Source organism: Myotis myotis, unplaced genomic scaffold (assembly GCF_014108235.1).
Source record: "Myotis myotis isolate mMyoMyo1 unplaced genomic scaffold, mMyoMyo1.p scaffold_m19_p_4, whole genome shotgun sequence".
NCBI lineage: Eukaryota > Metazoa > Chordata > Mammalia > Chiroptera > Vespertilionidae > Myotis > Myotis myotis.
The window spans coordinates 80,935,095-80,957,828 of record NW_023416346.1 but is presented as its reverse complement, the minus strand read 5'-3'; positions in this window follow the sequence as shown (position 1 = coordinate 80,957,828).

Sequence of the window (22,734 nt, the reverse complement as noted above, 5' to 3'; positions counted from 1 at the left end):
TACATAAAAGAATCTTCATTATTATCAGGAAACATGATTGCTTTCTAAGTAATTTTCTCCAAGTGGCAAGTCAGTGCCCACTTTAGAAAGGAATGCTGACAGGATAGCCCATCAGCAAAAGAGTGAATGAGTTGGAGGTCTGTCCTTGGAATCCTCGCTTTTTCTGTTCCATTCTCCCCAGACCTTGCTTCCCAGCACCAACTCTTCTGAGTGCCTCCTAGTTTGCTCTCTTCCTAGTTAAGAAAAGCATGCTCTCAGGAAAGGAATACATTTCTTTACTTTGGGGTTATAAGGCTTAATGCTACCTCTTTTGAAGGTCGTTTGCAGTTTAACAGGGGAAAAGCCTTATGCCAAAGGAATGAAATTCTACTGTAGAATTTTAGGCATCAATTAGTTGCAGAAGTGGTGTGGGTTTTTTTCACCATCAAAAGGCCAAATTACTTGACAGCTAACTCCAGAATATAGAAAATACCTTAATCTTCTGGAATTATTTTAGTAAATTACTGGTAATCGATTCAATCTTCCTGATACCTAGTGCTGTTCAATATGGCTCCTACCAAGAGACTCTCAGAAATGCTACCAAATGCCACTGAAAAGGCCTAGATAATTCATATTGTACATTAACATTTTCTCACAAGTGGAATTAATACTATTTATCATTTGAGTAAAAACAACAAAGGAATTTAAATAGTTTGTGAAGGTGTGTCCTGTTTGTGAAAGGTGAAACTGTCCAATATTGTCTGATCAATATCAGTTGTCCAGTATTGGTGGTGATTATTAAACTTATTAGAGGTACAACTTTATTGATCACAAGCCTCTGCTTCCTGCCATCTGTTTTGTGCTATCACTTCAGCTTGGTGTGAGAATGAGACCAGATCTATACCACAGCACCCAGTCCCTCCAAAACCTTTGTGTGTATTCCATCTATAAGTGATTAAGGATTTAAAAGGACAAGAGAGGGGAAAAGTGGTACAAAGAGCTGCTTTTGTCAAAGGGCAGCAAAAAATATAATTACTTAAACAATGACATTAAAGAAATAGTTTTAGAATACTTGGAAACAGATTCATAGAGGAATACAGTAGTAAATTGTTATAGACACCCATTTGAGATGCTTTTCATATGTTTAGGAAAAAAGAACTTGCATAAGTAATGGTTTGTGTGAAATCGGTATATACTTTGTTCAGTAAAGCCCCAAATTTAAACCAGTGGCTATCAAAGCGTAATCCCAGGACAAGCAGCCCTGGGATGTTTGTGTGTGTGTGTGTGTGTGCGCGCGCGCGCATGCGAGCATCTATTCCAGTGATGTTACTTCTTCAAGCCCCTGAATCACTATAGCCACGGCTCTCCAAATGATTCCAACCTCCCCATCATTTCTGCTATCATCAGAGTGATCAGTCTCTGGCTAAGTGATATACTTTGTCATGTTGGTCAGGTATATGTTGCTTAGTGTTAAGAAATTATCAGATCAAATCAACTACTTGCTCAACCTGCAAAAATACTTTATTTAACTTAGCCAGCATATCTGGCCTGTTTTTTACTTAAATTTTTTAAATTCACAAATAGGAAAAAGGAAAAGATGTTATATTTGTTTGGTATTGACAATGCTTAAATACCTGTCTTCACCATGCTGGTTGTTCTCTAGAAGGGCTCTGGCAGAAGTATAGTTGATTTTAAGATTTTGACTAAATAATGGAATTTTATATCAACAAATCCTCAAACAAAATATGAACTGAAACAACCAGTTAACCCCTCAACCTCTCTTTAGTGCCAAGCTTTATAGAAATTTATTCCTTATGTGATGTTGAGCTTTTTTAATGTCCAATTTTATAAAATGTTATGCATGCAAACAAAGCATCGTGCTCATTATACAAGTCACCCCAAACTCATTTCCTCCTCCGTATGTATGATGGTGAAGAAATATCAATATGTATGTTCTTATCTCTCCTGATCAATTGTAAATTGCAAATCTTTTCATTAATTTTTAAATAAGATATATTTACTCTAGCTAGTAGTTAAAATTTTATTCTTTTTATTATATATTTCATTGCTACTTTTTTCTACTGACTCCAAAACTTACTTTGGGGAATATTTCTTATTTCTAGATTGTTGTATTTATCTTATGTCTATATTTATCTGTAATCATGGAATAATAGAGCTGAAAGGAACCAACTTCTCATTTTACAGATGAGGAACTGAGGCCCAGAAAGGTTAAATAACTTAGATAAGGTCACACAGTGGTAGGGCCCAGCCTCAATCTCAGGTCTCCTGCCTATGGGTCCAGTGCTTTTCCATTTAAAGTACGACATTTATAGAAGACCCACAGCTGGCTTCTACTTTTATGACACATGAATTTCCCAGATATTTCAGTGAAATAATATATATGCTTTAATGAAAATGATCAAGAGTTCTTTAGTTCATGAATCCAAAGACAAATTTGATTTTCAGTTTAGAAATAGTAATTCCTTCCAAATTCAGTATATGTGCTCTACTTTGTACAATGGATGTTTTCCTTCAAAGTTGTTTGAAAAATTACTGTTTGGGATAAAATTCCATATTTTAGAAGAGAAGCTTCCTATGTAAGGGAATCCTTTGGTGATTTCTTTTGAAAAACAAAGAATCCTCTTGTCAATGTCTCCTAAAAGCCTATACTTTTTTAAAAATGTGAACTTTTGTAATTGGTGTTTATTTAAAGTAGGGCAAGCCAATATAGGCTTTCCTAGAATCTACTTTATCCTTCCTTTCTTAAACTTTGTGAATTTTTTCAGACTGTTAGATGCTCATGAGATACTTAGCTGTGCTCTAAAAACTTTACCTAACTCGATATTTTGTCAATCCCTGGGCTCAAACTGTCGCCATCTTATCAAACAATAACAGAATTCCCCAATCAACACTAAGTTCTGCATGCAGTCTCTTTTCCAGAACATTCTTTGCCTAGTGCTCATTAGTGTGACTGTCTCCTCAGCTATTCTTGGGTTTCCCTCCATAGTTCATGCATAACTCATTGTTCTGTGGAGTTTCAGGCAGTGGTCCGTTAGGCCTATTTTAGTCAGATGGAGTAGTATTTACAGATATTTCCATTTACAGATGGTTCCCTTTATTCTCTTGGATCTTTTCTGGTTTTTCTTTTCAAGAATGCTCAGAGGATGGTGGTATTTTCCCCATCATCCAGACCAGGGGTTGACAAACTTTTCTGTAAAGGGCCAGATACTAACTATTTTAAGCTCTGTGGGCCACATATGGCCTCAGTAACAAATTCTTCTTTGTTGTTGTTTGATCTTTCAAATGGTGTTTTACACCTTAAAAATATAAATACCAGTATTAGCTCTTGGGCCATACAAAGCCAGTGGCTGGATTTGGCCCACTTGTCATACTTTGCTGAGCCCTGACCCAGATCATCTTCTATGACTCACCCCATGTGATCACTGGCTTGTATACCAGATAATATGGCTCACAAGTCTACACAGAGATGGGTGGAGAGGAGCTGCATATGACAACCATTACTATTCAATAGGGTGCCCTTTATGACTTCTCTGTCTCTCCCTCTACCTATCTATCTATCCATCCTCTATCTATCTCTCATTTTCACTAACTACCTCAGCGTAGGAACCCTCATTACTTTCTTCAGCCCTCCTATCCTGATTATCCACTGTGCCTCTGCTTCCTCAAGTTTGGGGTAAGCTGGCAGGGAAGAAAGGATTTCTGAGATTTCTTATTTCTTTTGTCCCATCATTAACCCCAAACTGTGGTTCATCAGTCCCGCCCTGCCTCATACTGCCCTCATGAGTTTAAGGCTGTCTCTGGAGAGTCTGGTGGCCCAGGCCTTGAGATTCCAGTCCAGTCTACAACTTTCTATGGAAATCACCAGCTCTTGATTTGGTTCCAGTAGCTGGTTTCAAAATCCAGAATATCCACGTGTCCATTTTCTGATGTGATTTGGACCTGTTCCAGACTCAGCCTCAGCAAGAAAATCAATGAATGATGGAGGTATTCTGTGCCCTCTAGTTTTTTCTGCCCAAACCTCCTGTCTCCTGGGCCCCGGCTTCAGGGGATAGTCTCATTGGGATGCCCTGGGCAGCACCACAACCAGCAGGCATTCAACAGACTACCACCTCCTGTTTCCTGCACTTCTAAAAGGATTCCTTAAAGCTAATTCACATCTCTCTCCATCTTTCTCCATCTCTATCTCTAATTCTGTTACTTGTGGGTCTAAAATTCAGAGTCACATTTTAATATTTACTTGTATAAACTTGGGGAGATGCAAGTGAATCGGAATGTGTGTGCCTCTGTGTACAAGCATGGTTTCTCCACCTGAACTGTGAATTCACATTCCCTAATGTGTACCTCTTACACACATGCACATACACCCTATCCAGTACTCACAGCAGTTCTCTGGTCTAGATCCAGGTCTGATGGGGCTGGTGAAGGATAAGGGGATTGTGGGAGCTCCTTTTCTCATTGTCTTTTCTCATTGTCTTTTTTCTACTGACTTGTGCTGGCCTCTCCCAAGAAATCATTTAAAGAAACTCCTCTGTGACAATTCTGGAAAGGCCAACATTCAGAGAGTTATGACTATCATTCATTAAAGACTCAGACATACCTCTCAGGCTGCAGGTTTTCCTATCTAAGCACATTGTTTTATAGGACCTTTAGCTTGCTTTCTGTCATTTGAGCCCAGGGATCTACCCACTTACTGAAGTCTAAATTTTAAAAAGTCAGACACAAGTTACTTTCAGGATTTCCTAATTTGAAAGCACCCATGAAACAGTTTCTTTCTGCCTTGTGTTTAGGATTTCCAGACTTAGGAAAGGAACCAGGCTTGCGCCTTGGAGTCTAAGGCAGCAAAAGTACCACACTTGCCAAAAACAAATTGAGGAAGGAGGATTGGCTAATCCTAATATGCATAGTCAAGAGATGGACTTTTGTGACATTAGCTCTCATGGTTCAATGCTTATTGAGTGCCAACAATGCACTTAAGGAAAACAAGGGAGAGTGGAATTTACAGACCAATATTCTAAACTGGAAGGCAGTGATGAGAATGTGTCCATCGATAAAAATTTCAAGAAGCTAATAAAGATCGGAATCCCAGTCTTTCTAGAATTCCAACACAAAATGGAAGGGAGCCCTCTGTGGGTGTTATTACAAAGGGTTCTTATAGTCTTTCTTTTATCTTATTTTATTTTATTTTATTTTATTTTTAAACAAAAGCATTCCTCACTGGTTTGCTGCCAGGAATTGAATTGCATTCTTTATATAGCTAGAACTGTTTGTGTCTTCTTAAAATAAACAACTTCTGTTAAAAATCATTTTCTGTTTCACCCTCTGTTTTCATAGTAGCATAGTGTTATTCAGACACTACACCCAGCTCATGAGCATGTTTTGCTGACCACACAAATATGGGGCCCACACATGGAATCTGATTCTCATAAATCCCTGAGAGCCCAAAACAGATATGCGGGACATGGTGTCTTGCAGAAACGTGGCACACTGAGCCAGGAACCTCAGCCAAATCTGTGTTCAAAGACTTCATCTTGAGGATTCGAGTTCAACTGCTCATGGAGGCAACAAGGGGTTCTGGTGACGTGGGCAGCAGTTATCAGGCTCCTGAGGGGAGGAGGTTGCCTTAGGAACTGTGCTCAGGACTGCACTCCCCCTTTGTTCTCTGGCTCAATGAAGCCACCCAGCATGGCAATCCAGTGTGAGTTGGGGCTGGGAGCAAAAAACAGACCAGATGCAGCCCAGATCACTTCCATCCCTTGAGTTGATCCTTGAATGTAGCTACAAGGGTCAACTTCCATCCAAAAGGAGATTTGTTTTTTGTTCCCAACTGGTCCAGACCTCTAAGGTCTTGCAGCCAGCATCCTTGTCTCCCTGAGCTCTGTGCTAGCTCATGTCTCCAGACACCATCAGGCTGCTCTTCCCAAAGGACACAACAGAGCTGTAAACAACCTAGAAAGCTTACAGGGGAAGGGAGAGAGGCCAGAGGTACTCTCAGACAAGAACAGGTGTTAATTAAGAAGGAAGATGGCGGCGAAATAGGCAGACGCGTCCCAGGTCATCTCCCGGAGCAAATGGAGTAAGCAGCTGAAACTAAAAACACCCACCCCAAATTGGCGAAACTACTCAGCTGGTGAGACAGTTTGCAGACGGGAAGGGCAGAGCTCCCCTCGAAAGGTAAAAAACCAGGGATCTGGGCAGGAAAGTTTGCCAGACCTCTGAGCCCAGAGGGTGAGAGGGAGACCGTGTGGCAGACAGCCGCGTCCCTTGGGACAGGCACAGCTCCTGACTGGGGAAAAAGAGCCGCGGGATTCCTGGCACCGCCAGGGGATTTGAGAGCTGGGTTCTGTGATCACGGAGGACTGAGCCTAAAGGGGGCAGCCTGAAGAGCTGACCAGAGCATGCAGTGCCGGTAATAGAAGAACTTGTAAGAAAGTCAGCCTTCCCTGTTTCTGAGGCCGGCGTTTGCTTGTTTATTTTCACTGAATCCTGTTCATAAGACATTTCGGATACAGACACTCACCTGTGCCGAAGAGAGGGAGAAGGTGCGGATGAGTGGAATCTGGGGAGAGACTGAGGAGAGAGGGGGGGCCGGGAGAGGTGGCAGCGAATTGAGTGCTGAGACACCCCTGGGCCCAGGATCGGGGCAGCCATTCTCTCCAGAGGGTGGGACTCCTCTACCTAGCCCCCAGGCAAGGAGCACAGCCACACCCAGATTCCACCCTGAACGAGATCAAGGATTAAAATAATCTGATCAATCCCTGGGAGTTAACAGGGTCTGGCCTATAGAGGGATTTTCAATCCCAGCAACAACACAGAGCAGGGTAACGATTAAAGAAACAGCTCTGGATAGTTGACCTCCCCAAACCAGTTTTAAGTGCAATAGAGAAGCCGTATAGCCTCAGAGGCCAACCCCAGAACACTGCCACCCAGACGCTGAGCCACAAACTGACTCTTTGCTAAACACAAAATAAGGCAGTCTGGGAAACAAATACGGCCTGCTTTAAAATAAGGACTGTGGTTTACAACACAGAGGAACAGTGTATCGCAGGGAAATTCAACACTCTCCTGAATACCTGGCAGGACTAAGGCGAGCCAGACTGACGAGTAGAAGAACCGAAGGACCTTCACTACTGCAAATTTTTTTGTTTCTTTTTTCACCTTTTAACTAAGAAACCAATTTTTTTCTTCTTTTTCCATCACCTGATTTTACCCTTTTAATTACTACATTCTTATTTTTAACCAGTATTATTACTGCTACCATTTTACCATTTTTTAAAGTGCCATTTTATTTTCTCTTTATTTTATTTTGGGATTAGTGTTCTCCATTCTATTTTCATCGTTCCTTTAGCAACAATTTTCCTTACCTCAATTTTACCTCTATGCTAAAACCCTCTCCCTCACGTTTCCCCTTTTGTTGTCCTGTTTCTCTTACCTTATTCCAGCTTTAGATTTTCCCTATTCCTTCTGTTTACCTCCTGTCAAAATTTCACCCTACTTATATATCCTATTTCCAATCCACTGCTCTAAATCTTTATACACATACCCCTTATCTTTCTTCACTATCCAAAATTTTTTTTCTTCTTTTATCTTTCTATTGTTTTGTTGCTGTTTGCTTGATTGTTGAGTATATTGTTTTGTTGTTGTTGCTTGTTTGTGTGTGTGTGTGTGTGTGTGTGTGTGTGTGTTTTAGGACTGCTTGTGAGGCTGTTTTGCTTTTTCTTTTTCTTTTTTCTGCTGGTTTTTTCCCTCCCTCCACCCATCCCCACCCCCCAGTTATTTTTGTGCTTCTGTTTTCCCTTGCCTCTCTTGATATTATTGGTTGTTTCTAGTTTGCATTCATCTCCAGGGAGCTGATGCTGGAATTTGTTGGGATTAGTGGAGGATCTATAGGAGTTTTCTCCTCATATAAATAGTCTCTTCCCCTCATCCACTTCATTCTCTCTTTTCATTCTTTTTTTTCCTTTTCTTTTCTCTCTTTTATTTTCCCCCCTCCTTTTTCCCAATTTAATTTTTTCACTCCTTTTTTTGGTCCCTACTTTTCTTTTCTTCTCTTTTTTCTCTTTTATCTTTTTCTCTTCTTTCTTCCTTATCCCCTAACTCCCTTAACTCGGGTGGTCACCTTTATTTGGGGTTATTAATATCGTAAATATATTTGTGTTTAGTGCCTGGTACATGGTGCCTTGTTGTGTTGTATTTTGTGCCTTTAAATCAACGCAGCAGATCCAAGCAACAGCAGCCTCCTGAGCATCACACCCTCTGTCTGAGGAACAGCAGCTGTCCGTGAAACCTCCCCCCACCAGCCAGAAGAGCCACCACAGCTGTGAACAGCACCCACCAGAGGAGCTGCTGCCAAATGAGGAGCAGCTGCTACCGCAACCGCCCAAGGAGCAACCACAGCCCAAGGAGCCACTGCCACCCAGGGAGCAGCCACTGAACAACTCAACGTCTAGATATGTCAGTGAGATCAAACATGGGTAGACAAAGAAACCCCCAAAGAAAAGAAAAAGAGGACTTGCCAGAAAAGCAGCTAATTGATACAGAGGCATGCAACATGACAGAAAAAGAATTCAGAATAAGGGTCCTAGAGTGCATAAACCGGACGGAGGAAAAAATCAATAACATATGCAAGAAGCTAGAAGATACAGATGAAAAAATCAACAACTTAAGTAAGACTCAAGAAGAAATGAAGAGCGATATAGCTGCAATAAAAAACACCATTGAAAGTATCAACAGTAGACTAGGAGAAGCGGAGGACCGAATTAGTGAACTAGAAGACAGGGAAGCAAAACACACCCAAACTGTACTGCAATTGGAGAAAAAAATTAAAAGACAGGAGGAGAGTCTAAAGGAGCTTTGGGACAACATGAAACGAAACAACATACGAATAACAGGGATGCCAGAACAACAGAAAGATGAACAAGGATTAGAAAACCTACTCGAAGAAATAATATCAGAAAACTTCCCTGAGGTGGGGAAGAAAAAAGTCACACAAGCCCAGAGAGTCCCAAACAAAGTGAACCCGAAAAGACCCACACCAAGACACATCATAATTACCATGGCAAATGTTCAGGACAAAGAGAGAATATTACAGGCTGCAAGAGAGAGACGGAAAGTTACATACAAAGGATCTCCCATTAGATTAGCAAATGATTTCTCAACAGAAACACATCAGGCCAGAAAAGAATGGACAGAAATTTACAAAGCGATGCAGAGCAAAGGACTGAATCCAAGAATACTCTATCCAGTAAGGCTATCATTCAAAATTGAAGGAGAAATAAGAAGCTTCACAGACAAAAAAAGGCTAAGGGAGTTTATCATCACCAAGCCAGCAATGCAAGAAATGCTAAAGGGACTGGTGTAAAAAGAAGAAATAAAAAGCTCAGAAAGAAAAAAGCCACACAAAAAAAGAAATGGCTATAAATAAGTACCTTTCAATAATAACTGTAAACATAAACGGACTAAATGCTCCAACGAAAAGACATCAAGTGGCTGAATGGATAAAAAAAAACATGACCCATACATCTGCTGTCTACAAGAGACCCACCTCATTAGAAGGGACTCACACAGACTGAAAGTGAAGGGATGGAAAAATATCTTTCAGGCAAATGGAAAGGAAAAGAAAGCTGGGGTAGCAATACTTATATTGAACAAAATAGACCTCAAAGTGCAGGCCATAACAAGAGATAAGGAAGGCCACTTCATAATACTAAAGGGATCAATACAACAAGAAGATATAACACTGGTAAACATATATGCACCCAATGCAGGAGCACCCAAATTCATAAAAAAACTGCTTGAAGATATCAAAGGAGAGATCGACAACAATACAATCATAGTAGGGGACTTTAATACACCACTGACATCACTGGATAAGTCAGCTAGACAAACAATCAGCAAAGAAATAGCAATCCTGAATGACTCACTAGATCAGATGGACTTAATAGACATCCTCAGAACACTTCAACCCAAAGCCATGGAATATACATTCCACTCTGATGATCATGGGATATATTCAAAAATAGACCACATATTGGGTCACAAGCTAAGTCTCCCCAAATTCAAGAAGATTGAAATCATAAAAAGCATCTTCTCAGACCACGACGGCATAATATTAGAAATAAACTACAATAAAAACAACCCCAAATACTCAAACACTTGGAAGCTGAATAGCATGTTATTAAATATTGATTGGGTTAACAATGAGATCAAAGAAGAAATCAAAAACATCCTGGAAAATAATGATCATGAAAAAACAACAATCCAAAACCTATGGGACACAATGAAAGCAGTCCTGAGAGGGAAGTTTATAGCTCTAGAGGGCTATCTCAAAAAAACAAGAAAAATGGTAGTAAATCATCTAACTCTACAACTCAAAGAATTAGAAAGAGAGCAACAAGAAAAGCCCAGAGTGAGCAGAAGGAAGGAGATAATAAAGATTAGAGCAGAAATAAATGACATAGAGACCAAAAAAACAATACAGAAAATCAATGAAACCAAGAGCTGGTTCTTTGAAAGGATAAACAAAATTGACAAACCTCTAGCCAGACTCACCAAGAAGCAGAGAGAGGACCCAAATAAACAAAATCAGAAACGATAGAGGCGAAATAACAACAGACCCCACAGGGATACAAATGATTGTTAAAAAATACTATGGACAGCTCTACTCCAACAAACTAGACAACCTGGAGGAAATGGACAAATTCCTAGAAAAATACAACATTCCAAAACTCAATCAGGAAGAATCCAAAAATCTCAATAGGCCAATAACTATGGAAGAAATTGAAGCAGTCATCAAAAAGCTTCCAGCAAACAAAGGCCCAGGACCAGACGACTTCACAGGGGAGTTTTACCAAACATTCAAGGAAGAACTAAAACCTATCCTCCTCAGACTACTACAAAAAATCCAAGAGGAAGGAACACTTCCAAGCTCATTCTATGAAGCCAGCATCACCCTCATACCAAAACCAGGTAAAGACAACACAATGAAAGAGAATTACAGGCCAATATCCCTCATGAACATAGATGCCAAAATCCTCTACAAAATCTTAGCAAATCTGATCCAGCAGTACATCAGAAAGATCATACACCATGACCAAGTAGGATTTATCCCAGGGATGCAAGGATGGTACAATATCCGCAAATCAATAAACGTGATACATCACATAAACAAATTGAAAGAAAGAAACCACATGGTCATATGAATTGATGCAGAAAAAGCATTTGACAAAATTCAACACCCAGTTTTGATAAAAACTCTCAGCAAGGTGGGAATAGAAGGATCATACCTCAACATAATAAAAGCCACATATGACAGGCCCACAGCCAACATCATACTCAATGGACAAAAACTAACACCATTTCCCTTAAGAACAGGAACAAGACAGGGATGCCCACTCTCACCTCTCCTGTTCAACATAGTACTGGAAGTATTAGCCATCGCTATTCGGCTAGAAGAAGAAATAAAAGGCATCCAAATTGGAAAAGAGGAAGTAAAACTGTCCTTATTTGCAGACGACATGATATTATCCATACAAAACCCTAGAGGCTCCATCAAAAAGCTACTAGACTTAATACATGAATTTGGCAATGTAGCAGGATACAAAATTAACCCCAAGAAAACTGAGGCATTTCTATACATCAATAGTGAACTTTCAGAAACATAGATTATAAAAACAATCCCATTCACCATCGCACCAAAAAAATTAAGCTACCTAGGAATAAACTTAACTAAAGAGGTAAAAGAATTCTACTCAGAAAACTACAGGACGTTGAAAAAAGAGATAGAGGAAGACATAAACAGACAGAAGAACATACCGTGTTCATGGATTGGTAGAATCAACATCATTAAAATGTCCATACTACCCAAAGCAATCTACAAATTCAATGCACTTCCCATTAAAATACCAATGGCATACTTCACAGATCTAGAACGAACTCTCCAAAAATTCATCTGGAATAAAAAAAAGACCCCGAATAGCTGCAGCAATCCTGAGAAAGAACAAAGAAGGTGGGATCTCAATACCAGAAATCAAGATGTATTACAAAGCCACTGTTCTCAAAACTGCCTGGTACTCGCACAAGAACAGGCATATAGATCAATGGAATAGAATAGAGAGCCCAGAAATCGGCCCAAACCAATATGCTCAATTAATATTTGACAAAGGAGGCAAGAACGTACAATGGAGCCAAGGTAGTCTCTTCAATAAATGGTGTTGGGAAAATTGGACAGATATATGCAAGAAAATGAAACTAGACCACCAACTTACACCATACACAAAAATAAACTCAAAATGGATAAAGGACTTAAATGTATGACAGGAAACCATAAAAATTCTAGAAGAATCCAAAGGCAACAAAATCTCAGACATATGCCGAAGCAATTTCTTCACTGATACAGCTCCTAGGGCACTTGAAACTAAAGAGAAAATGAACAAATGGGACTACATCAAAATAAAAAGCTTCTGCACAGCAAAAGAAACCATCAACAAAACAACGAGAAAACCCACTGTGTGGGAAAACATATTTGCCAATGTCATACTTGATAAGGGCCTAATCTCCAAAATTTATAGGGAACTCATACAACTTAACAAAAGGAAGATAAACAATCCAATCAAAAAATGGGCAAAGGACCTAAATAGACACCTTTCAAAAGAGGACATTCAGAAAGCCAAGAGACATATGAAAACATGCTCAAAGTCACTAGTCATCTGAGAGATGCAAATCAAAACAACAATGAGGTACTATCTCACACCTGTCAGACTGGCTATCATCAACAAATCAACAAACGACAAGTGCTGGAGAGGATGTGGAGAAAAAGGAACACTCGTGCACTGCTGGTGGGAATGCAGACTGGTGCAGCCACTATGGAAGACAGTATGGAGTTTCCTCAAAAAACTGAAAATGGAACTCCCATTTGACCCTGTGATCCCACTTCTAGGAATATATCCCAAGAAACCAGAAACACCAATTAGAAAGGATATATGCACCCATATGTTCATAGCTGCACAATTCACCATAGCTAGAATCTGGAAACAGCCTACGAGCCCATCAGTAGATGAATGGATTGGAAAACTGTGGTACATCTACACGATGGAATACTATGCTATGTAAAAAAGAAGGAACTCTTACCATTTGCAACAGCATGGATGGAACTGGAGAGTATTATGCTAAGTGAAATAAGCCAGTCAATGAAGGAAAAATACCACATGATCTCACTCATTCATGGATAATGGAGACCAATAATAGATACAGAGGCAGAGCAGCCTCAAACAGATTGTCAAACTACAGCGGGAAGGCCACGGAGGGGTGGGGGGCAGGAGTGTGGGGGGTAAGAGATCAACCGAAGGACTTGTATGCATGCATGTAAGCATAACCAATGGACATAAGACACTGGGGGGGTAGGGGAGGCCAGGGGATTGACAAGGGCGGGGGAAAAAAAGGGACACATATGTAATACCCTTTGTAATACTATAAACAAAACAAACAAACAAAAAGAACAGATGTTAAGATTTAAGATAAGGGTCAGAGAAGGAGGCTGGCTCAAGGTTGGCCTTATGCAAGTAATACCTCTGTGAGAACCTGCAGGTCAAGGTCCAGTGTTCACCATGGCAGGGTCAGAGCCTCTTTCTGTCACCACACCATGAGTTGGAGAAGCTTTTAAGGTCTAACTCACAGTGACCAAACTCAAAAACTTGTCAAGGGCTGGGTCTGGCATATTAATTAACCAAAGAGAGAGTACGCCTTTAAAGCACAGGCCATAAACATGAAGCCTATGGGCTGAACTGAGCTTACACACGTTGTCTGTTGTACACAGTGTTGTTTTTCAATTCTTAAAAATCTAGATGTGGCACAACCTCTGCAATTTGTCTAGTTTTCCACTACACTCTGCTATGTTAAACCCAACCAGCTTCATTCGTTTATATACCTGCCAGGCCCCTGAAAGCATTTTTGAGCCTGTGAGCTATGTATCAAGGTATTGTTGCAGGTTGGGTTTCCAGGAGGCAGGCTCTGAGATGAAATTCGGTGTGCAAAGTGTTTCTTAGGGAATGCCCTAAGGATCGAAATCTGTGGGAGAGAAGGGAAGGAAACAGGCTTACGTGGGAGAAAAGGACAGCAATGCAGACACAACAAAGCCTTGGCTGACTCAATGGCAAGCTCTGGCTTTAAAATGACCCGTCAGAATTGTCCTGCACTGGGCCAAAGGCAGGCCTTTGCACCCCTGTTTCAGTCACTGGCTGTGTGCCACTCCATTAGAGGGCCTAACCTTGGGTGAGGTGACTCTTTCCAGCTGAGGCACTCCCAGAAGGAGCTGATAGCTAAAGAAGGTTCTTTGCTGGCAGCACTCCTGGCTGCTTGTCAACAAGTCCACCCTTGAAGTGGGATCTGGGCAACAGAGTGCAGGGTCCATCACAGGTGTCTTATCTCCAGGAGCAGTTCAGGTTAAATACTTACGAATTCTTACTTTCTGATTCCCACTCCTTTTATAGTTGGTTTGATTAAGTTCATAGCTTAATTAAATTGTTGTCACCATCTCGGGGTATATGCCAGTAGCCTTAGTTGGATTTGGTGTTTCACAACCCTCATTAATGCCCATTAACAAACCCTTTCCAATGGCATGTCACATATGCAAATAGATAAATCAATCCATCATAAAATATCAGGAATAATACTAGCATCTATCAAACACTAGCAATCTATCAACCACCTATAATGGACCAGATACTGAGAGCTCTTATAACCACTTCTTTTATTCATCCATTCAGTAAAAAAGTAATGAGCTCCTTCTACATGCCTCACAGAGTCTAGGTGCTGAGGGTACAGTAGTGACAGATACAGACACCAGACTTGTCCTCACGGAGTTCACAGTCCATTGGGACTGCTGCTGAGGCTAGTTCACTTGGTAGCATTGGGGACCAGGTCCAATAGGAGTCTGTTATCTGGGAGTCACCATCCTGGATATGAACTCCTCTGGTCATTTCTTTTCTCTCAGTACTTAATTCATACTACTACAAGCTTCTGCTCTGCTACTCAACCTCCCACCACTCCCTTCCCTCCCATCTTTTTTAAATTGTGCCCATTAGAACCCCAATTTGGGGGATTAGTAAATACCCCTACAACCCAAGCAGAAAGTTCCCCCTTCCAACACCTTCTTTAATTGAAACCATACTTTGTTCTAAGAATCCCACTTCACCTGTAAGCCTCTCCTCAGAGATATTTGTTCCCTGTATAACTACTTCTGCATCTGCAGGTGGAGGGGGACCTTTTTTTACTCCCCACTGCACTTTCCAGACAGTGATTGCTGAACCTCTCAGTCACCCCCTTTCATACAGTTTTTCTTTCCACCCCTAGACTGGTCAAATCCAAGGTCACTTCAAATTCATGGGAAAAACCCATTGTAAATCCCTGGCTTGTTGTTTCTTTGGCCTACTCACCTCTGATGACCTCCTTTTCTGCTCTAGTCACCCACTATCAGGGTCACAAATAGACATTATCCTCCAGAATTGCTATATTACTGAAATCTTAACTTAAGTCCCCTACAACCTCAACTTCATTGAGACTTCCAACAACTTAACCCATTCATTCATTCAATATTTAGTAGGCATCTACCAGGCACCAGGTATGGTGTTAAGTACTGAATATACAGCTTTGAATATGAAGAGCACAATCTTTGCTCTCATGGAGTTCAGTCTACTTTTTCCTTATCTCTTCCAGCGGTTCTCAACCTGTGGGCCGTGACCCCTTTGGTGGTCGAACGACCCTTTCACAGGGGTCGCCTAAGACCATCCTGCATATCAGATATTTACGTTACGATTCATAACAGTAACAACATTACAGTTATAAAGTAGCAACGAAAATAATTTTATGGTTGGGTCACAACATGAGGAACTGTATTTAAAGGGCCAGAAGGTTGAGAGCCACTAGACCTTCTCTCTATTTCAACTTCTTCCCAATTAGTTCAGGTCTAGCATTTGACCGCTATCTTGTAACATCCTCACATGGATCCATCATTTTAGATGATTAAGAAAACACAATTTTGTCCACATTCTCTGTTTCCACTACACAGGCTGCTGGAGAAGACCACACACACATAGTCATGCAAACTGGTGTTCTCTTACCAAAAGAGGGTCTTCAACTATGCTTAAAGAAATTCTTCTCGAGTCTTATAAGCACAGGGCAGGAAATAAGATGGCAGCCAGCAGGACAGCAGTAAGGAAGAGAGTGTGAGTGAGGGAGGGAGCGAAAGGGGAGTGCGTGGACATGTGGGGTGTGTGTGCGTGTGCATGTGAGTGAGGGACAGTTAGATTCCACAGGACTTTTGGGGGCTGGCAGACCAGGCTCCCCTAGCCAGACAGCCTCTGCTACCACTGCAATCTCTCTTGGGGCAACCAACTCTGCTGCAGAGGCCACACCATCTTGAAGGGGAGAGCTTCTATGACTGGGAGCCCAGCCTCACCTCAACCCAGGGTGCTCCAGGATACCACCCGGGACCCTACAGCCACTCCAGCTAGGGAACTGCTACCTTGGCTGCGGGCCCACAAACACTGAGACTCCAGCCTCCACAGTCATGGGCTCCTGTGAGTTCTGGAGCACACTCCCCACCTGCAGGCCAGATGCTTTAGCCCCGGTGCCTCGACCACATACAAACAGCCAAGCCTTACACAGCAACCCCAGACCCCACGACCATGCTAGCCACCACCAAGTCTGACACAGCAACCCTGGGTGCCACAACCGAGTGTGAGCAGCCAAGCCCTACACAGCTACCCTGGGCGCCTCATGTAGAAACCCCAGATGCTAGCCACCACCAAGTCTGACACAGCAACCCTGTGCAATGCAAATGAGCGTGAGCAGCCAAGCCCTATGAAGCAATGCCACATGCCTCACGCAGCAGCCCCAGCACTGTGACTCTGCAAATTGCCACCAAGCCCAATGCATCAACTCTGGGCCTGGTGACCATGAGACCTGCTGCCAAACCTGCCACTGAGACCTGCTGCCAAACCTGCCACTGCAGTCACAGGCCCAGTAGACTCGATACCTTGATCCTTTGGTGAAAGCAAAATGAGGAGACAAAGAAACATCCCCCAAAGGAAAGAAAAGGAGAAATCGCCAGAAAAAGAACTAAATGAAACAGAGGGATGCAATTTGTCAGAAAAAGGATTCAGAATAAGGGTCATACAGTTGATAAACCAGACGGATGAGAAAATCAACAACTTATGTAAGAATCAAGAGGAAATAGTGATATAGCCACAATAAAAACCACTATAAAAGGTTTCAACAGTATACTAGGAGAAGTGGAGGACCAAATTAGTGAATTAGAAGACAGGGCAGCAAAACACATCCAATCTGAATTGCAACTGGAGAAAAAAAATAAAAGGCAGTAAGAGAACCTAAGGGTGCTTTGGAACAACATGAAATAAAGGAACATACGTAAAATAGGGATGCTAGAACAACAAGAAGAAGAGCAAGGGTTAGAAAACCTATTTGAAAAAATGATGTCAGAAAACGTCCCTGATTTGGGGAAGAGGAAAGTCACATAAGCACAGAGAGTCCCAAACAAGATGAACCCAAAAAGACCCACACCAAGACACATCGTAATTACGATGGTAAACATTAATGACAAAGAAAGAATCTTAAAGGCTGCAAGAGAGAGACAGAAAGTTACCTACAAGGGATTTCCCATTAGATTATCAAATTATTTCTCAACAGAAATACATCAGGCTAGAAAGGAATGGAAGGAAGTATACAAAGTGATGCAGGGCAGGAGACTGAGTCCAAGAATACTCTACCGATCAAGCTTATCATTCAAAATTGAAGGGGAAATCAGGAGCTTCAGAGACGAAAAAAAAAAAAAAAAAAAAAAAGCCTAAGGGAGTTTGTCACTACCAAGCCAGCAAAGCAAGAAATGCTAAAAGGACTGTTGTAAAAAGAAGAAATAAAAAGGGAAGAAGGAACACAGGCACAGAAAAATGGCTACAAACAAGTACCTATTTTTTTTTTATTGCTTAAAGTATTACAAAGGCTATTACATATGTGTCCATTTTATCCCCCCGCCCTAGACAGTCCCCTAGCCTCCCCTATCCCCCAATGTCTTATGTCCACTGGTTATGCTTCTATGCATGCATACAAGTCCTTTAGTTGATCTCTTACCCCCCTACGTCCTGCCCCGCAACCCTCCCCGGCCTTCTTGCTGCAGTTTGACAATCTGTTTGAGGCAGCTCTGCCTCTGTATCTATTATTGTTCAAAAGTTTATAATGGTCTCTATTATCCATGAATGAGTGAGATCATGTGGTATTTTTCCTTCATTGACTGGCTTATTTCACTTAGCATAATGCTCTCCAGTTCCATCCATGACGTTGCAAATGGTAAGAGTTCCTTCCTTTTTAGAGCAGCATAGTATTCCATCGTGTAGATGTACCACAGTTTTCTAATCCATTCATCTACTGATGGGCACTTAGGCTGTTTCCAGATATTAGCTATGGTGAATTGTGCTGCTATGAACATAGGGGTGCATATATCCTTTCTGATTGGTGTTTCTGGTTTCTTGGGATATATTCCTAGAAGTGGGATCACAGGGTCAAATGGGAGTTCCATTTTCAGTTTTTTAAGGAAACTCCATACTGTCTTCCATAGTGGCTGCACCAGTCTGCATTCCCACCAGCAGTGCACAAGTGTTCCTTTTTCTCCACATCCTCTCCAGCACTTGTCGTTTGTTGATTTGTTGATGATAGCCAGTCTGACAGGTGTGAGATGGTACCTCATTGTTGTTTTGATTTGCATCTCTCGGATGATTAGTGACTTTGAGCATGTTTTCATATGTCTCTTGGCTTTCTGAATGTCCTCTTTTGAAAGGTGTCTATTTAGGTCCTTTGCCCATTTTTTGATTGGATTGTTTATCTTCCTTTTGTTAAGTTGTATGAGTACCCTATAAATTTTGGAGATTAGGCCCTTATCAGATATGAGATTGGCAAATATGTTTTCCCACACAGTGGGTTTTCTCGTTGTTTTGTTGATGGTTTCTTTTGCTGTGCAGAAGCTTTTTATTTTGATGTAGTCCCATTTGTTCATTTTCTCTTTAGTTTCAAGTGCCCTAGGAGCTGTATCAGTGAAGAAATTGCTTCGGCATATGTCTGAGATTTTGTTGCCTTTGGATTCTTCTAGAATTTTTATGGTTTCCTGTCGTACATTTAAGTCCTTTATCCATTTTGAGTTTATTTTTGTGTATGGTGTAAGTTGGTGGTCTAGTTTCATTTTCTTGCATATATCTGTCCAATTTTCCCAGCACCATTTATTGAAGAGACTATCTTGGCTCCATTGTATGTTCTTGCCTCCTTTGTCAAATATTAATTGAGCATATTGGTTTGGGCCGATTTCTGGGCTCTCTATTCTATTCCATTGATCTATATGCCTATTCTTGTGCCAGTACCAGGCAGTTTTGAGAACAGTGGCTTTGTAATACATCTTGATATCTGGTATTGAGATCCCCCCTACTTTGGTCTTTTTCAGGATTGCTGCAGCTATTCGAGGTCTTTTTTTATTCCAGATGAATTTTTGGAGAGTTCGTTCTAGATCTCTGAAGTATGCCGTTGGTATTTTAATGGGAAGTGCGTTGAATTTATAGATTGCTTTGGGTAGTATGGACATTTTAATGATGTTGATTCTACCAATCCATGAACACGGTATGTTCTTCCATCTGTTTATGTCTTCCTCTATATCTTTTTTCAACGTCCTGTAGTTTTCTGAGTAGAGGTCTTTTACCTCTTTAGTTAAGTTTATTCCTAGGTAGCTTAATGTTTTTGGTGCGATGGTAAACGGGATTGTTTTTATAAACTCTCTTTCTGAAAGTTCACTATTGGTGTATAGAAATGCCTCGGATTTCTTGGTGTTAATTTTGTATCCTGCTACATTGCCAAATTCATGTATTAAGTCCAGTAGCTTTTTGATGGAGTCTCTAGGGTTTTGTATGTATAATATCATGTCGTCTGCAAATAAGGACAGTTTTACTTCCTCTTTTCCAATTTGGATGCCTTTTATTTCTTCTTCTTGCCGAATTGCAATGGCTAACACTTCCAGTACTATGTTGAACAGGAGTGGTGAGAGGGGGCATCCCTGTCTTGTTCCTGTTCTTAGGGGAAATGGTGTTAGTTTTTGTCCATTGAGTATGATGTTGGCTGTGGGCCTGTCATATATGGCTTTTATTATGTTGAGGTATGATCCTTTTACTCCCACCTTGCTGAGAGCTTTTATCAAAAATGGGTGTTGAATTTTGTCAAATGCTTTTTCTGCATCAATTCATATGACCATGTGGTTTTTTTCTTTCAATTTGTTTATGTGATGTATCACGTTTATTGATTTGCGGATATTGTACCATCCTTGCATCCCTGGGATAAATCCTACTTGGTCATGGTGTATGATCTTTCTGATGTACTGCTGGATCCGACTTGCTAAGATTTTGTTGAGGATTTTGGCATCTATGTTCATGAGGGATATTGGCCTGTAATTCTCTTTCATTGTGTTGTCTTTACCTGGTTTTGGTATGAGGGTGATGCTGGCTTCATAGAATGAGCTTGGAAGTGTTCCTTCCTCTTGAATTTTTTGTAGTAGTCTGAGGAGGATAGGTTTTAGTTCTTCCTTGAATGTTTGGTAAAACTCCCCTGTGAAGCCGTCTGGTCCTGGGCTTTTGTTTGATGGAAGCTTTTTGATGACTGCTTCAATTTCTTCCATAGTTATTGGCCTATTGAGATTTTTAGATTCTTCCTGATTGAGTTTTGGAATGTTGTATTTTTCTAGGAATTTGTCCATTTCCTCCAGGTTGTCTAGTTTGTTGGAGTAGAGCTGTCCATAGTATTTTTTAACAATCATTTGTATTTCTGTGGGGTCTGTTGTTATTTCGCCTCTATCGTTTCTGATTTTGTTTATTTGGGTCCTCTCTCTTTGCTTCTTGGTGAGTCTGGCTAGAGGTTTGTCAATCTTGTTTATCCTTTCAAAGAACCAGCTCTTGGTTTCATTGATTTTCTGTATTGTTTTTTTGGTCTCTATGTCATTTATTTCTGCTCTAATCTTTATTATCTCCTTCCTTCTGCTCACTCTGGGGTTTTGTTGTTGCTCTCTTTCTAATTCTTTGAGTTGTAGAGTTAGATGATTTACTACCATTTTTTCTTGTTTGTTGAGATAGGCCTGTAGAGCTATAAACTTCCCTCTCAGGACTGCTTTCATTGTGTCCCATAGGTTTTGGATTGTTGTGTTTTCATTGTCATTAGTTTCCAGGATGTTTCAAATTTCTTCTTTGATTTCATTGGTAACCCAATCAATATTTAATAGCATGCTATTCAGCTTCCAGGTGTTTGAGTATTTTGGGATGTTTTTATTGTAGTTTATTTCTAATATTATGCCATCGTGGTCTGCGAAGACGCTTTTTATGATTTCAATTTTCTTGAATTTGGGGATACTTTGCTTGTGACCCAATATATGGTCGATTTTTGAATATGTCCTATGAGCATTTGAGTAGAATGTATATTCCCTGGCTTTCGGGTGAAGTGTTCTGAAGATGTCTATTAAGTCCATCTGATCTAGTGAGTCATTTAGGATTGCTGTATCTTTGCTGATTATTTGTCTAGAGGACTTATCCAGTGCTGTCAGTGGTGTATTAAAGTCCCCTACTATGATTGTATTGTTGTCGATGTCTCCTTTGATATCTTCCAGGAGTTTTTTTTATGAATTTGGGTGCTCCTGCATTGGGTGCATATATGTTTACCAGGATTATATCATCTTGTTGTATTGATCCCTTTAGTATTATGAAGTGGCCTTCCTTATCTCTTGTTATGGCCTTCACTTTGAGGTCTATTTTGTCCGATATAAGTATTGCTACCCCAGCTTTCTTTTCCTTTCCATTTGCCTGAAAGATATTTTTCCATCCTTTCACTTTCAGTCTGTGTGAGTCCCTTCTAAGGAGCTGGGTTTCTTGTAGACAGCAGATGTATGGGTCATGTTTTTTTATCCATTCAGCCACTCGATGTCTTTTGTTTGGAGCATTTAGTCCGTTTACGTTTAAAGTTATTATTGAAAGGTACTTGTTTGTAGGCATTTCTGTTTTTGTGTGGCTTTTTTCTTTCTGAGCTTTTTATTTCTTCTTTTTATACCAGTCCCTTTAGCATTCCTTGCATTGCTGGCTTGGTGGTGATAAACTCCCTTAGCCTTTTTTTGTCTGTGAAGCTTCTTATTTCCCCTTCAAGTTTGAATGATAGCCTTGCTGGATAGAGTATTCTTGGATTCAGTCCTTTGCTTTGCATCACTTTGTAAATTTCCGTCCATTCTTTTCTGGCCTGATGTGTTTCTGTTGAGAAATCATTTGACAATCTAATGGGAGATCCCTTGTATGTAACTTTCCGTCTCTCTCTTGCAGCCTGTAAGATTCTCTCTTTGTCCTGAACATTTGCCATGGTAATTATGATGTGTCTTGGTGTGGGTCTTTTTGGGTTCACCTTGTTTTTGACTCTCTGGGCTTGTGTGACTTTTTTCTTCCCCACCTCAGGGAAGTTTTCTGATATTATTTCTTCTAATAGGTTTTCTAATCCTTGTTCATCCTTCTGTTGTTCTGGTACCCCTATTATCCGTATGTTGTTTCGTTTCATGTTGTCCCAAAGCTCCCTTAGGTTCTCCTCCTGTCTTTTCATTTTTTTCTCCAATTGCAGTACGTTTTGGGTGTGTTTTGCTTCCTTGTCTTCTAAATCACTAATTCGGTC